At 47.6% G+C, this 15,136-nt stretch overlaps 1 protein-coding gene across 2 annotated transcripts in view; it reads right to left on the reverse strand.

Moving 5' to 3' along the window:
- Nucleotides 1-15,136, reverse strand: part of LOC121693554 (regulator of G-protein signaling 6-like) — a 77,011-nt gene that overhangs the window by 47,356 nt on the left and 14,519 nt on the right. The window lies entirely within an intron of this gene.

Raw genomic sequence — 15,136 nt, forward strand, 5'->3', positions numbered from 1 at the left:
CTCAGCTGCACTGCGTGCCCCCACACAGGCAAGGGTGGACTCATAAGCTGACCGTTTGCCAAGGTAAGTCATCGCATCACGGCCCATAACAAACAACTAATCTCTTTAGAGGAGGGGTGTGTGCATGTGTGTGTGTGTGTGTGTGTGTGGAGAGAGCCTTATGATGAGACCCACACACTCCACATATGAAACATGACTGCAAAACAAACACACACACACACACACACACACAGACGGGAGAAGTGTGAAGATGATGGGGGTGGGGTGTGTGAGTCAGATCATTGTTTCAAACTTGGCTGGGAGAGGGGCTGGCTAATTAGCGGCATGCATGCTGATCAAGGCCCTTAATGCGTCCTGCTGTTCCGCTGTTCCTCCGTAGCCTGTGCGCTTCAGGTTCCCACTGCTTTTCAGAGACCCCGCGGAACCCGGCAGCCGAGTGGGGATTGGCGTTCTGCTCGGCTTCTGTGTGCGCAGTGATTCATCCCGGCCTCTAATCACACAGACTCATTAACGAGCTCCTCCAACACCCACCCGCAAAAGCAGCTCTCTCTCTCTCTTCCTTTCCCTCTTCCTCTCTTTCTCTCTCTCCCTTTCCCCCTCTCACTTTCATGCTTTCTCTCTCTCTCTCTCTGTCTTTCCCCCTCTCTCTCTCTGTCTTTGTCTCTCTCTCTCCATTTCACTTTCACTCTCTCGCTCTCTCCATTTTACTTTCACGCTATCTCTCTCTTTGTCTCTCTCACTCTGTCTCTCTCTCCATTTCTCTCTCTTTCTTTCTCTCTCTCTCTCTCTCTCTCTCTCTCTTCCTCCAGTCGCCGTTGGCGCGGTCAGTGCAGAGGGGATTAGCATATTTAGCATATTTAGCCGGCGTGTTACTGGAGAGGAAGGTAGCAGAGAGGGGGGCAGGTAACTTGTCTTATTACGGGTGTTAACTGTTTTGAGAACGTGATGTCAGAGTTGACACAAGCATCAAAACGATCGAGAAAAACTGTAACGGCACAACATAAACAAGGTAAGTAAGTACAGTAAGTTAATAAGTTGCTGTAATGTGATAGAAAGATGATGATGATGATGATGATGATCACAGCTAAACAGGTAATATCTTCCCTCTCTTCCCCCAAAAGGAAAAAGGACAAAACCCCAAACAAAAGTATTTTTCAACTACCACTTCAGTCTCCTCCTACACTCTCACCCTCCAGATGCACAATTATGCCCATCACGCGCATCTATTTTTGTGCAGCCATTTCAGCAGAGACATACTTGTCTGTCTCCCTCTCCCTCTCCCTCTCCCTCTCTATCCTCCCTGCACACAAGCACGCTGGCTAAGAGGGCTGTGTGTGTGTGTGTGTGTGTGTGTGTGTGTGTGTGTGTGTGTGTGTATGTAGCACGCTGGCTAAGAGGGCTGTGGCGGGGGATGTTTAGCAATCCTCCTCCTGCTCCTGCTGGCAAACAACACGAGTGGCACATGGCCACTTAGAGGAGGGTGAGTGTGAACAGTGTCTCTGATAAAGTTTCAGCGACAGACTCCTGGGTCCTAAGACCCCCTCTTAACCACGGGGTCCAAGCATGGGTAGCAGATTCATTGCCTATGAATACACAAAACCAAACAAGGAAACAAGGACCTTTAAAAAATTAAAATAAAATGGGGATCTCAGAGAAGCTCAAAAACAGTAGCCTTTTGAATTACACTCTCCAACTGAAGGGTCCCTGTGACTTCATCTCAAAGTTTAATGATCTATTGTTTGCAGTTGTAACGGATGCCAGCTAGCTTAGCTGTGCTTGTGGAACGTTGGTAAACCTCACTCCCCGACGCCTCAAGAGTGCTGCTGGCATGCAAGCCAGTAGCCTGGGCTATTGGATCAATTGTTAGCGCGCTGGCCTCCCGATCCGAGGTGCTGCTGTTTCGCGGGTTCGAGTCTGGGCGTGTGCAGGGCTGAATCGTGCAGGTTCAACACAATGCAGGTTACACAGTCTCTCCCCACAACCACTCCCTACCACCACAGCACTCATTTCCTGTACATCAGCTCTGGATGCCACCTCAGGGGAGGAGCTTGATTGAATTGAACTTAAAGTTGCCTGATATTTAGCAGACGTTTTTATCCAAAGCGACATGAACTCGAAACGACGACGATTCAGGGATGAAACTCGGGTCGACGGATTGTCGGCCGGTGACATTATCGCTCGTTGTGAAAGGTCAGCACATACTGTACTGTATAACTCCGCAGTGGATGTCTGCCGGCCCAAAGTAACTCAGGACTTATCCTTGTCTTACCCACTTTCTCTCTCTCTCTTTCGAAGCGAAGAGTTCCATCGACAGACGAAGAGCAGAGAAATAAGAAGGATTTCATCACACAGCACAGAGACGAGTTCAGTAACACTCTGCTCGCCCATCTGCTACAGAGCATGTGAACAGAGAGGCGCTGTCGTAGGATGATGAATGGAGTGTGTGAGGGGAATCAGAGAACAGATGTGCAGTTAAATATCTAACACCGCTCCGGGCCAGACGCCTCATTATTTCATGAAGAGCAGCAAACCAGCTCAGACACTCAGAGGCATCCAAAAGCAGTGCAGCGCCAACGCAGGACATAAAGATCAAGGCGTTGCCACAGGACGCTCTGAGGCATCTGAAAGCTGAGACATGGCTGCAGGACACTCAGGACACAGCTCAGTGGACAAAAGTTTGAATATGATGGGGAAACTGGGACTCATTTCTCAAGTTTTCGGTACAAACATACATTCAACCCTGTGCCCTACCACCCATAACCCCTGCCCCCCGACACACACACACATTTATAAGGTAGATATATAATAATAATAATAAAAATAAAATTAATACAATAATAATAATAATAATAATAATAATAATAATAAAATAAATATAAATGTTGTATTGCGTGACAACATAAGATGCCACGCAATACAATATTAAAATAAGATATCCTTTAAATGTGTCTTTAAATATATGACTGAATGACTTGAATTTACTGAATACATTTACATTTACATTACATTTACTGAATGTAAATTCAACATGCTGTTCAGGCATTGTGTCCAAACGACCACCACCTCTGTGTATACAAGGACAGAACTAGGTAAAGTCATGACAAAAGTCAATGACGAGGTTCTAATGTGAATTCTAGAGAAGGAGGAAGCGATTTGTGAGGTTTACTTCTAGAATACTGGGATTCTACTGTAGAATTCTAGAATGAACGTGTCCATCCTGTGGCATGTTACCTGAGGAAGCCCAGAGGTAAGCACACCTGGGGTGCTGACGTGAGCTGGCGGACAGGTATGAATATGAAAGGACGCCAGGTGTGTGGTGGCCGCTGGCTCAACCCGTGGGGGTGTTAATGATGTCCGCACACAGCCACGGCCACAGCGCGGGCTGCTATATACTATTCATGGGTACATGCAGATGGCGAGTGCTAACAGCAAACACGTAAGGGACAAGGAATTACAGAGCACAACGCGGGGTACACACATTTCCATAGCACACACACTGTACCTCCAGGGCTATACAACACATGCAAACACACACACACACACACAAACACATAAACAGACACACACTCATGCACACACACACACACACACACACACATACACACAAACACACACAAACACACACAAACACATAAACACACACACACACACAAACACACACTCATGCACACACACACACACACACAGACACTCTCTCTCTCTTTCTCTTTCCCCCTATCTCTGTTCTCTCTGCTCTTCTTCTCTTCCGCTCCTCTCCTCCTGCTTCCTCTTCCATGCCTGGTGTGTGTGTATGTGTGTGTGTCTGTATGTGTGTGTGTGTGTGTGTGTGTGTATGTGTGCATGGTGGCCTGGACTGTGTGTGTGTGTGTGTGTGTATGTGTGTGTGTGTGGTGGCCTAGAGTGTGTGTGTGTGTGTGTGTGTGTGTGTGCGTGGTGGCCTGGAGTCTCTCAGTCAGGGTGAGGTCTGGTTGTCAGCAGCTCTCAGGCGTCACAGCTCACTCGGCCAGAACGCTTAATATTCCCCTGGCACATGCACCTCTGCCAATCTGCCACTTAAACTGGCCTATCTGATGACGTGGGCATGACCCTCTGTGTGTGTGTGTGTGTGTGTGTGTGTGTGTGTGTGTGTGTGTGTGTGTGTTTAAGTGAGTGAGGATGTATCTGTATAAAAGTGTGTGTGACTGCCTACTGCATAGCCATACTGTATAATATATGTATCCACACACACAAAGAAAAACACACACACACACACACACACACACAAGCATAGCCATACTGTATAACACATAGAAACACACACACACACATACACACACACACACACAAATATGAATACATACAGTAGAGCTCAAACACACACACACACACACACACACACACACACACACACACACAAATACAAATATGAATACATAGAGACCTGCAAAAACACACACAGACATACACACACGATTTCCACGATGCAGATTGACGAGTTTATTTTCAAGGTTTGGATTAGTAAATAAGATCATCCTCCCACACACTGGAGCAGAGTAGCGTGAACACCCACGCGAGACCGTATCCTCTCTCTCTCACAGCGCATTTCCCTCCGAACACTGATCTCATCTGCAACCAGCACAGCATTGCACACACACACACACCCCTCCGTCTACAGACAGCTTCCACACACACACACCTTAGTCTACAGACAGCATCCACACACACACACCTCAGTCTACAGACAGCTTCTATACACACACACCTCAGTCTACAGACAGCTTCCACACACACACACCTCAGTCTACAGACAGCTTCCACACACACACACACCTCAGTCTACAGACAGCTTCTACACACACACACCTCAGTCTACAGACAGTTTCCACACACACACACCTCAGTCTACAGACAGCTTCCACACACACACACACCTCAGTCTACAGACAGCTTCCACACACACACACACCTCAGTCTACAGACAGCTTCTGCAGACCCTTTCTACAGCATAAACAAATATGTGCGTTCCCAAAGCATTTCTGGTGGCACAGAAAACAACATTAAGCTAATGGTAACTTGGAGACCAACAAAGATTAAATAAAAAAAAGTATTAAAGTAGACATTTGCGCTACGCTAAAGTCCGATTCATTTTCATTTCAAAGTATCTGCTCTGGTTTTAAACGTTTCAACCGGAAACCCTTTAGGAACAGATAGAAAGGGTCTATTGTCAGTAAACTGACAATAACATTAACTTCAACTAATGGACTCTCTGTATATATCCCTGTAAGAGACATACAAAGTTGCACATCTCCACTGGCATCTTGCTATATAAACTCTGCCTGTGTTTTGGAAGAAAATTTCCTCACTTCTAATGATCATGTGCAAGTTGCAGAGCAGCCTTTTAAGTTCCCTTCAGACAGATGGGCTCTGACATGCTCTGTGAGAGAATGTGTCTTTGTTTGTTTGTTTATCAGCTACGCTGCTTCGTCGCTATGGCGACTCAGTCATCAGTCAAAGTGATCAAGGCCTCATCAGTGTGCAAGCGAGGCCTAATAAATGCAAACCGCCATCCACACATTCAATCCATCCACACATTCAATCCATCCACACATTCAATTCATCCATGCTTCGGCCCATTGCCCATATAGATTAAGCTTTATATCAACGTTGCCCGCGTAATCCATAAAGCCATCGCTATAGCCAGTCTATTTTTTTATTTGCTTCCATTCCATTTCAGAGGAACAAAAGACCATTTATTGCATTACTGCTGTCTCTAGCATCCAGATTTGATATGGATCATTTGGAGTGCTGTTTTTTGCATATTGTGGCTGTTGTTTATTCACAGAGTGTATCAGGAAGATTGTGTGTGTGTGTGTGTGTGTGTGTGTGTGTGTGTGTGTGTGTGTGTGTGTCTGTGTTGCTGAAGTGTGTCACTCTGAGTTGTTCACACTGTGGCTTCAGCTCTGTACTGCCATATGCCGGAGGGAAACACATCACACACTCTGTACTGGAATTCAACACACACACACAGACACACACACAAACACAAATACAGACACACACAGACACAGACACACACACACACACACACACACACACACACACACACACACACACACACACACACACACACACACACACACAGACACAGACACAGACACACACACACACACACACACACACACACACAGACACACACACACACAGACACACACACACACACAGACCCAGACACACACACACACACACACACAGACACACACACACACACACACAGACCCAGACACACACACAAACACAAATACAGACACACACAGATACACACACACACACACACACACACACACACACACAGACCCAGACACACACACACACACACACACACACAGACACACACACACACAGACACACACACACACACACAGACCCAGACACACACACACAGACACACACACACACACAGACCCAGACACACACACACACACACACACACACACAGACACAGACACAGACACACACACACACACACACACACACACACACACACACACACACAGACACAGACACAGACACACACACACAGACACACACACACACAGACACACACACACACACAGACACACACACACACACACACACAGACCCAGACACACACAGACACAGACACAGACACAGAGACAGAGACAGAGACAGAGACAGAGACAGACACACACACACACACACACACACACACACACACACACACAGACACACACACACACACACAGACACACACACTTTGCTGGAGGGAAGCACACACTCCGCAGCGTTTCCTCTCCCCATTCAGAGAAGGCAGAGAGTAAAAGAAGGTTGCGCTCGGAGGCTATGCCATGACCTGATCGGCAGTGGTGCCCGCCCATGCCAGTCTGTGCCCATCTCTCTGCCTGGCGCCCCTAATGCGCCCTGTCACCAGGACTGCTGAGCAGCGTTCAGGGCATTTCTATCACCACTGGCAAAGTCACTCTGACAGGAGGCGACGCGGGGACAAGAGGGGTGTGAACTCGCTGCGTTTAGTTCTCACTCTCGGGGAAGAGCTTTGAGAAACTCATCTAAATGTTCCCATTCACTTGTTTACTGGTCAAAAGCAGCAACAAAAAATAAAAGAGTGCATCAACTGCCTTCAGATGTTTTTTATATTCACTTTTTATATTCCCGGAAACTAAAAAAACCCCATAACCAAAATAATGATACAAAAAAACCCCACATCTTTCATCATGTTTGCATCAGGAGTACAGAAGAGCCAGCTAAGCTTCAAACGCTTCATACGAGTGGAAACAACAGCTTTGGCTGGATGAATCGCTTCAACAGGAACCCAGCATTAGAGACCCTCTCGTCTTTGATGAGGCAACTTCCTCTGGTGGGAGCTGACAACTGACTGTGCAGGTTTGGTTTGCGAGGGTGAAGTCAGTTCACTCTCCTAGTCCTAACTACTCTAGTCTACAGTACTACATCAATGCTTTTAAAAGAGGAGTCGGTTCCCCAAAGACAGGAATTGTTTTGAAACTTGAGGCAGTTCATGGTGGTATTTAGAGGGCAGAGAGAGTGTGTGTGTGTGGGGTGTGTGGGGTATTTAGAGGAGAGAGAGAGAGAGAGAGAGAGAGAGAGAGAGAGAGTGTGGGGTATTTAGAGGGCAGAGAGAGAGAGAGTGTGTGTGGGGGTGTGGGGGTATTTAGAGGGCAGAGAGAGAGAGAGAGAGAGAGAGTGTGTGTGGGGGTGTGGGGGTATTTAGAGGGGCAGAGAGAGAGAGAGAGAGAGAGAGGTGTGTGTGGGGGTGTGGGGGTATTTAGAGGGCAAAGAGAGAGTGTCGGGGTATTTAGAGGGCAGAGCGTAGGGGCATTTAAAGGGCAGAGCGTGGACAGCAGCGATGGCCGGTGTGAGTGCAGCTGCCCCATCTGGAGGGCTGGGAGGGACAGTGGCAAGGGGAGGACAGGAGGGGCAGTGTGTGTGAGAGAAGAGAATGAGAAGCTGCTGTGTGTGTGTGTGTGTGTGTGTGAGAGAGAGAGAGAGAGAGAGAGAGAAGGCTGAGAGGCCAGAGGAGTTCCAGCCAGCTGTTAGCAGCGAGTCATTCACAGCCACTGACAGTGGTGGCTACCAGGTGTTGGCTTGGCTCTGTTTGATTCGTCGAAGAGGTCAGGATGGAGAGTAGCTCGCAGCAGTCACTCACATACTGACACACTCGCACACACTCGCACACACACACATTCTAACACTCACACATTCACACACTCAAACGCATACCCGCAGGCAAGAAATAAATCATCCAAAATAGAGCTACGGTTTGCCTCCATCACGGACTCTGCCCTGCAGGCAGGGAGATGGGGGAGAGCAGATACTGGGGTAGGAACCCATCTGCAGAAGGCCAATGAGGGGAGAGAAAAGGGAGGAGGAGAGGAGAGGAGAGGAGAGGAGAGGAGAGGAGGAGAGGGGAGGGGAGAGGAGAGGAGAGGAGAGGAGGGGAGAGGAGGGGAGAGGAGGGGAGAGGAGAGGAGGAGAGGGGAGGGGAGAGGAGAGGAGAGGAGAGGAGAGAGGAGGGGAGAGGAGAGGAGAGGAGAGGAGAGGAGGGGAGGAGAGAGAATGAGAGAAGGAGAGAGAAGGAGAGGACAGAAAAGGAGGAGGAGAGGAGAGAGGAGGGGAGAGGAGAGAAGGGGAGAGGAGAGGAGAGGAGCAGAGAGGAGAGAGGAGGAGAGGAGAGGAGAGGAGAGGAGAGAGGAGGAGAGGAGAGGAGAGGAGAGGAGAGGAGAGGAGGGGAGAGGAGAGGAGAGAGGAAGGGAGAAGAGAGGAGAGGGGAGAGGAGGGGAGAGGAGAGGAGAGGAGAGGAGAGAGGAGAGGAGAGGAGAGGAGAGGAGAAGAGAGGAGAGAAGAGAGAGGAGAGGAGAGGAGAGGATAGGAGAGGAGAGGAGAGGAGAGGAGAGAAGAGGAGAGGGATGAGAGGAGAGAGGAAAGGAGAGGAGAGGAGAGGAGAGGAGAGAAGAGAGGAGAGGAGATAGGAGAGGAGAGGGATGAGAGGAGTGGAGATGAGAGAGGAGAGGAGAGGAGAGGAGAGGAGGAGAGAAGAGAAGATAGGAGAGGAGAGGAGAGATGAGAGGGAAGGAGAGGAGAGGAGAAGAGCAGGGGGAGAATCTGTGGTTTTCATTTCTCCATCTCACTCGCATCCTCGTCTTCCTCTTCCTCTTCTGGTGCTTCTTTCCTTGTCTGGCAATATGTGTGCGTGTGTGTGTGTGTGTGTGTGTGTGTGTGTGTGTGTGTGTGTGTGTGTGTGTGTGTGTGTGTGTGTGTGTGTGTGAGTGAGTGAGTGAGTGAGAGAGAGAGAGAGATAAAGAAAAAGTGAGAGATAAAACTATGTCCTAATGAAAATAAATGTGCTGGCATGAATAAAAGAGAGGTGGGGACAGTGGCGTGGTCCCAGACTGAACCTCCGTCAGCAGATGGAGGCTCTAGAGCCTCATTCATAGTTAAACAGCAATAAGCAGGAGGAGGAGACAGGAGAGGAGGGGAAATTAGAATGCCATCCGGAGTGTTTCCTCTTTAATGGACCAATGCCTTCACACCGCCTGAGGCACACACACACACACACACACACACACACACACACACACACACACACACACACGGAGGTAGTTACATACTCGCTATCACACACTCACACAGTGAGAGAGAAGGACCCAACAAAGATGCACACACAGACAGACACATACACACGTAGTTATTTATCAGTTAGCCCTGGGTGGGACTTGTTTATTAATAGTTGATGAGTAGTCTTTTGTTAGCGGCGAGCTGGCCATGCCTGAGCTTAGCTGTGTTTCCCTGGGCAGTAGGGTAGAGGAGAGTAGAGCAGGACAGTGCCCCCCATCTAGCCAGTGGCCACGCCACACTTTAAATAACACAGCCAGGCCTTAGGGACTGTAAAGACATGTGTATGAGTGTGTGTGTGTGTGTGTGTGTGTGTGGGTGTGTGTGGGGGTGTGTGTGTGTGTGTGTGTGTGTGGGGTGTGTGTGTGTGTGTGTGTGTGTGTGTGTGTGTGTGTGTGTTTGCATGCATATGCGTGTACATCCCCTGTGAAACAGTACACCAATGAGGACCTGCACTTGACCATTCCGCTTGACCATTCTGCTGCTATTGCCCCTAATAAAGGCTTTTTATGCCCCCCCTCTGTATACTATGTCACATCCCTTGCAGTCTGGCCTCATTAATCCAAGCACATACATACACACACACACACACATTCTGTCATCTGTTACATAGTACACCGACTGCAGCCGAAGTGGTAGGCTGTTAGTATGATACACACACACACACACACACACACACACACACACACACACACACACACACACATACACACATACAGACACAATGACACAAAGACACACACACACACACACACACACACACACACACAAACACAGCCCAGATCAGAGATCACAGGTGGACGAGGAGAGGGGCCAGAGGAGAGGGGCCAGAGGATGCTGGACACAGATGTTGGGGAAGGATCCAGCCAACACGCAGATTAAAGGTGCTCTAAGCGATGCTGGGTAACATCACTTCTGTTGAATTTCAAACAAAACAGAGAGCTAGCTCACTACTTCCTCCCCCTCCCTCCCGTGCTGCTCCCGTGCAATTGAAACTCTCCTAAACGCGCAGAGTTTGTTATGTTTTTATGGGCTAGGTTTGCCCAGGTTGTTTTTGTTGCCGTTTTTGGAGCCTGGGCTGTCAGAAATCGCGTTTTTTACAGTGTATCAGTATATAAGTATATATACTTTTTTGATCCCGTGAGGGAAATTTGGTCTCTGCATTTATCCTAATCCATGAATTAGTGAAACACACTCAGCACACAGTGAACACACAGTGAGGTGAAGCACACACTAATCCCGGCGCAGTGAGTTTACTGCTACAACAGCGGCGCTCGGGGAGCAGTGAGGGGTTAGGTGCCTTGCTCAAGGGCACTTCAGCCGCTTCCTACTGGTCGGGATTCAAACCTGCAACCCTCCGGTTGACAGACAGCTAGAGGATGGTTAGCATGGCATCGCTTAGAGCATCGCTTAGAGCACCTTTAATGTTAAAGTTCAATGTACCCAAACTAAGGCCGTGGAACGAGTTAACAGTTGGTCCCGTTTGTACGCACTTCCGACACTTTCTTTAAACATTTATGATGAAAACAAGGACATTTCTAAGCGACTCCAAACTTTTGTACGGTAATGTATATACTCATTCTTACCGTAAAACTAAGAGTAAACAGGCATACACTTTCAAATCCATACTACAGTAATTACCATATATATTCAAAACCACTAAAGAATAATTATAGAATGACTAAAGAATAATATTATGATTATGCATATTAATGTCAAAATAGCAAAATGGATATGACATTCAAGTTGACTGATATTTAGCAGACACTTTTATCCAACGCGACACAGACTCATAATGGCGGGAATTGAACCTGGGTCAACCGACTGTCAGTCAGTGACGTAACCGCTGCTGCACCATACCCAACTAATCACAGACATGGGGGACACAACGAGAGAGGGAGCTGAAGAGTGTCTGGTCATGGACCAAGTAAAAGGGTTCCAGGGAATGTGTAGAAAAAGGACAGCACTCACAGCTCCTTATAAAACTTTTAATCGCCCCATGGACGTTTCGAGCCAAAAGCTCTTCTTCAACATGATAATGGCGATTTCACACGAACCCTAGATAGGCACCACTTGACCTATGACCTTATACCCAGTGTTTCCTATCAGAGGGCGCTATTACAGTATCTTTAAGTCACAATGAACCTCAATAATGTACATAGTGCGGAAACGTCACCGTAGCGTACATTACATTCCATGCGTCAAAAAGCTTCCTTTGCGCAATTACAGATAACAATTAAGAACAAGGTTCCAGGGAAAAAATAGCTGCCACTCTGGTTCTCCTCTCCTGGCTGGATGACCGTAAGGCTGGATGACTGTATGGCTGTATCACTGTATGGTTGTATAAAATAGTTGAAAGGTTGCATAGTGCTATGGCTGTATGGTTGAATGACTACAGTATATGACTGACTGACTGACTCACTCACTCACTCACTCTTTCTCTCTCTCTCTCTCCTCACATATTACAACCTTATTTTTCCAGTTCTAAATGCCATTCCAAACCTTATTTTTCCAGTTCCAAAAACCATTCCAAATCTTATTTTTTTCAGTTCCAAATGTCATTCCAAATCTTATTTTTCCAGTTCCAAATGCCAGTCCAAACCTTATTTTTCCTGTTCCAAATGCCATGACTCTGGTGTGCTCTACTCATCTCCTGCGCTGTTATGTTACTACCATGGCGACAGGACAAGGTTAATTCACCATAATTCAGTTCCGCTTTTCGCCAGCACCCAAACGGCTCAACCCAGCAGTGCTGGAAGATAAAGTACACCACACCACTCTGCTGTCAGCTGAGAGAGCAGGATTCACAACTATATTCATAAGGAAGTTACAGCATGTCCTGATGTTTCTGTTATGCGTTCTTCCACATATGAGATGACTGTTGTTATTTCATTCTGTTCCTACTCTCCCTGTGTATATCTGTGTGTGACTGTGGGTTTAGAGAATATTATGATTTTTCAGTGTTTCACTGTTCTGCATGGGTGCAACCCCTGCGTCAGTAGCTATCTGCTCCGGATTCCTAGGTTGGCACTAATTAGGGTCTGATTCAGTGTGGTCCACGTAAGATGGGATGACCAATGCCATCTCCTGTCAGCCTGGAAGGATACTTAAACCCTAACTATTCCCTTGTCTAGTTAGAGCAGCAGCTCACAAACAGACCTGCTCACTAGAGCAACTCACAGCAGATCTGCTCATTGGAGCAACTTACCGGAGACCTGTTCACTAGAGCAACTTACTGGAGACACGTTCACTAGAGCAACTTACTGGAGACCTGTTCACTAGAGCAACTTACTGGAGACCTGTTCACTAGAGCAAAATACACTTTTTCAGAAACGCAAAATACACTTTTTCTTTTTATCTTGACTCAGGCTCTCCTTCCCCGTGACCAAACATAACCTTGGCGAGAGAAATAGGCAGAGAAATGGAAGCCTCACACACTCATCACTTAACACACACACACACACAAACACACACACACACACCTGTCACGCAATGGCATCTAAATTAGGCTCAGAAGCCGGCCATGCAACAAAACACACACACACACACACACACACACACACACACACACACACACACACACACACACTCCTTACAGGTGTGAAGAGACGGCCCGTCATGTGCTGTTGACACACCACAGGCCAACACAAACACACATGCACACACACAAACACACATTTGCCAGATCACACATTGTCTCTGCATTTCTGGCTTGATGTCATAAGCTGTCATTAGGTTTTCTCCCCCCCAAGTATTTACTGAATGGCTGTTTTTTTTTGTCAAACTCACACAGATGGTTGTCCATTTCTGCAGGGTGGCAGCAATCAAATCAAATCTCATCAAGTCCCCCCCCCCTCCCTCTCTCTCTCTCTCTCTCTCTCTCTCTCTCTCTCTCTCTCTCTCTCTCTCTCTCTCTCTCTCTCTCTCCCCCTCTCTCTCTCATTTCTCTCTGCCCTCTCATTATATGTATTTCTGATATACAGTGTATGGGTTCAATCTTTACACAAATGCTCCTCCACTCCTCATCCCACTCCCCTGCTCTTCTTCTCTCCACACTCCTCCTCTCCTCCTTTCCTCTCCTCCTCTCCACTCCTCTCCTCTCCTCTTCTCCTCTCCTCCTCCACTCCTCTCCTCTTCTCCCCTCCTCCTCCACTCCTCTCCTCTCCTCCTCTCCTCCTCTCCTCTCCTCCTCTCCCCTCCTCCACTCCTCTCCTCTCCTCCTCTCCTCTCCTCCTCCACTCCTCTCCTCTTCTCCTCTCCTCCTCTCCTCTCCTCCTCCACTCCTCTCCTCCTCTCCTCTTCCACTCCTCTCCTCTTCTCCCCTCCTCCTCTCCTCTCCAGATGTCCTTGTCATGAGCACATGTCTGATGTGTTTTCTGACTCATCGTAGCTACTGGAGAGCACTGGACATCTCATCAGACCACTCCACACACACACACACGCTTTCTTCCGTCACACACACACACTCTCACACAGATCCACTCTCTCCCCCACATCTACACACCTACACCTACACCTACACACACACACACACACACACACACACACACACACACACACACACACACACACACACTCCTCCAGAGCCTACACTCACCCTCACTTCCTACCAGACTCCACACACGCTCTCCAACAGATGCCACACACAAACACACACTCTGTCAGTCTGTGTCATGGCTAACACCGCTAACACAACTACTGAGAGTGACAACAAGCGTTTACCCAACCACAGAGAATGACAAGAAGCACTAAACGAACTACAGAGAATGATAACAACCGCTAACCCAACCACAGAAAGTGACAACAAGCACTAATCTGTCATGAATGTTGAGTATTCTGGGTCTGCTTACTTTCGGGGAGTCTTGGCTTTGTTTTATTTTTAATCTTAACATGAATAAAGACTCGAGACTTGGACTTCTGTGTTGTAAAAAATGTATTGTCTTTGTTTTATTTTTAATGTTAACACGGATAAAGACTCGAGACCTGGACTTCTGTGTTGTAAAAAATGTATTGTCTTTGTTTTATTTTTAATGTTAACACGGATAAAGACTCGAGACCTGGACTTCTGTGTTATAAAAATGATGCGCTGGATTTGTGGACCCTGAGCCAAACAAGCAGCAAACTGTTTCCTCAGAGAAGCAGTAGCAGAGCGGAGGAAGGACACCCACACACACACACACACACACACACACACACACACACACACACACACACACACAGCAGAGTGGAGGAGAAGGACACCGAAACACACACACACACACACACACACACACACACACACACACACACACACACACACGCACACACAAAAGCAGAGGGGAAAGCCTCTGTCTAACACATTGTCACATTGCTTGTGAACACGCTTTTAAGAGTACCCTCAATTTCCACAATGCCATGAGACCATCCCAAACAGCAATGATGACAGATTGGAAACCTCATGGGGTCCTACTGTACCTGTCAGCGGTCAGCGTGGACAATCAGGCTACACAGG

Source organism: Alosa sapidissima, chromosome 19 (genome assembly GCF_018492685.1).
Source record: "Alosa sapidissima isolate fAloSap1 chromosome 19, fAloSap1.pri, whole genome shotgun sequence".
Classification (NCBI taxonomy): domain Eukaryota; kingdom Metazoa; phylum Chordata; class Actinopteri; order Clupeiformes; family Clupeidae; genus Alosa; species Alosa sapidissima.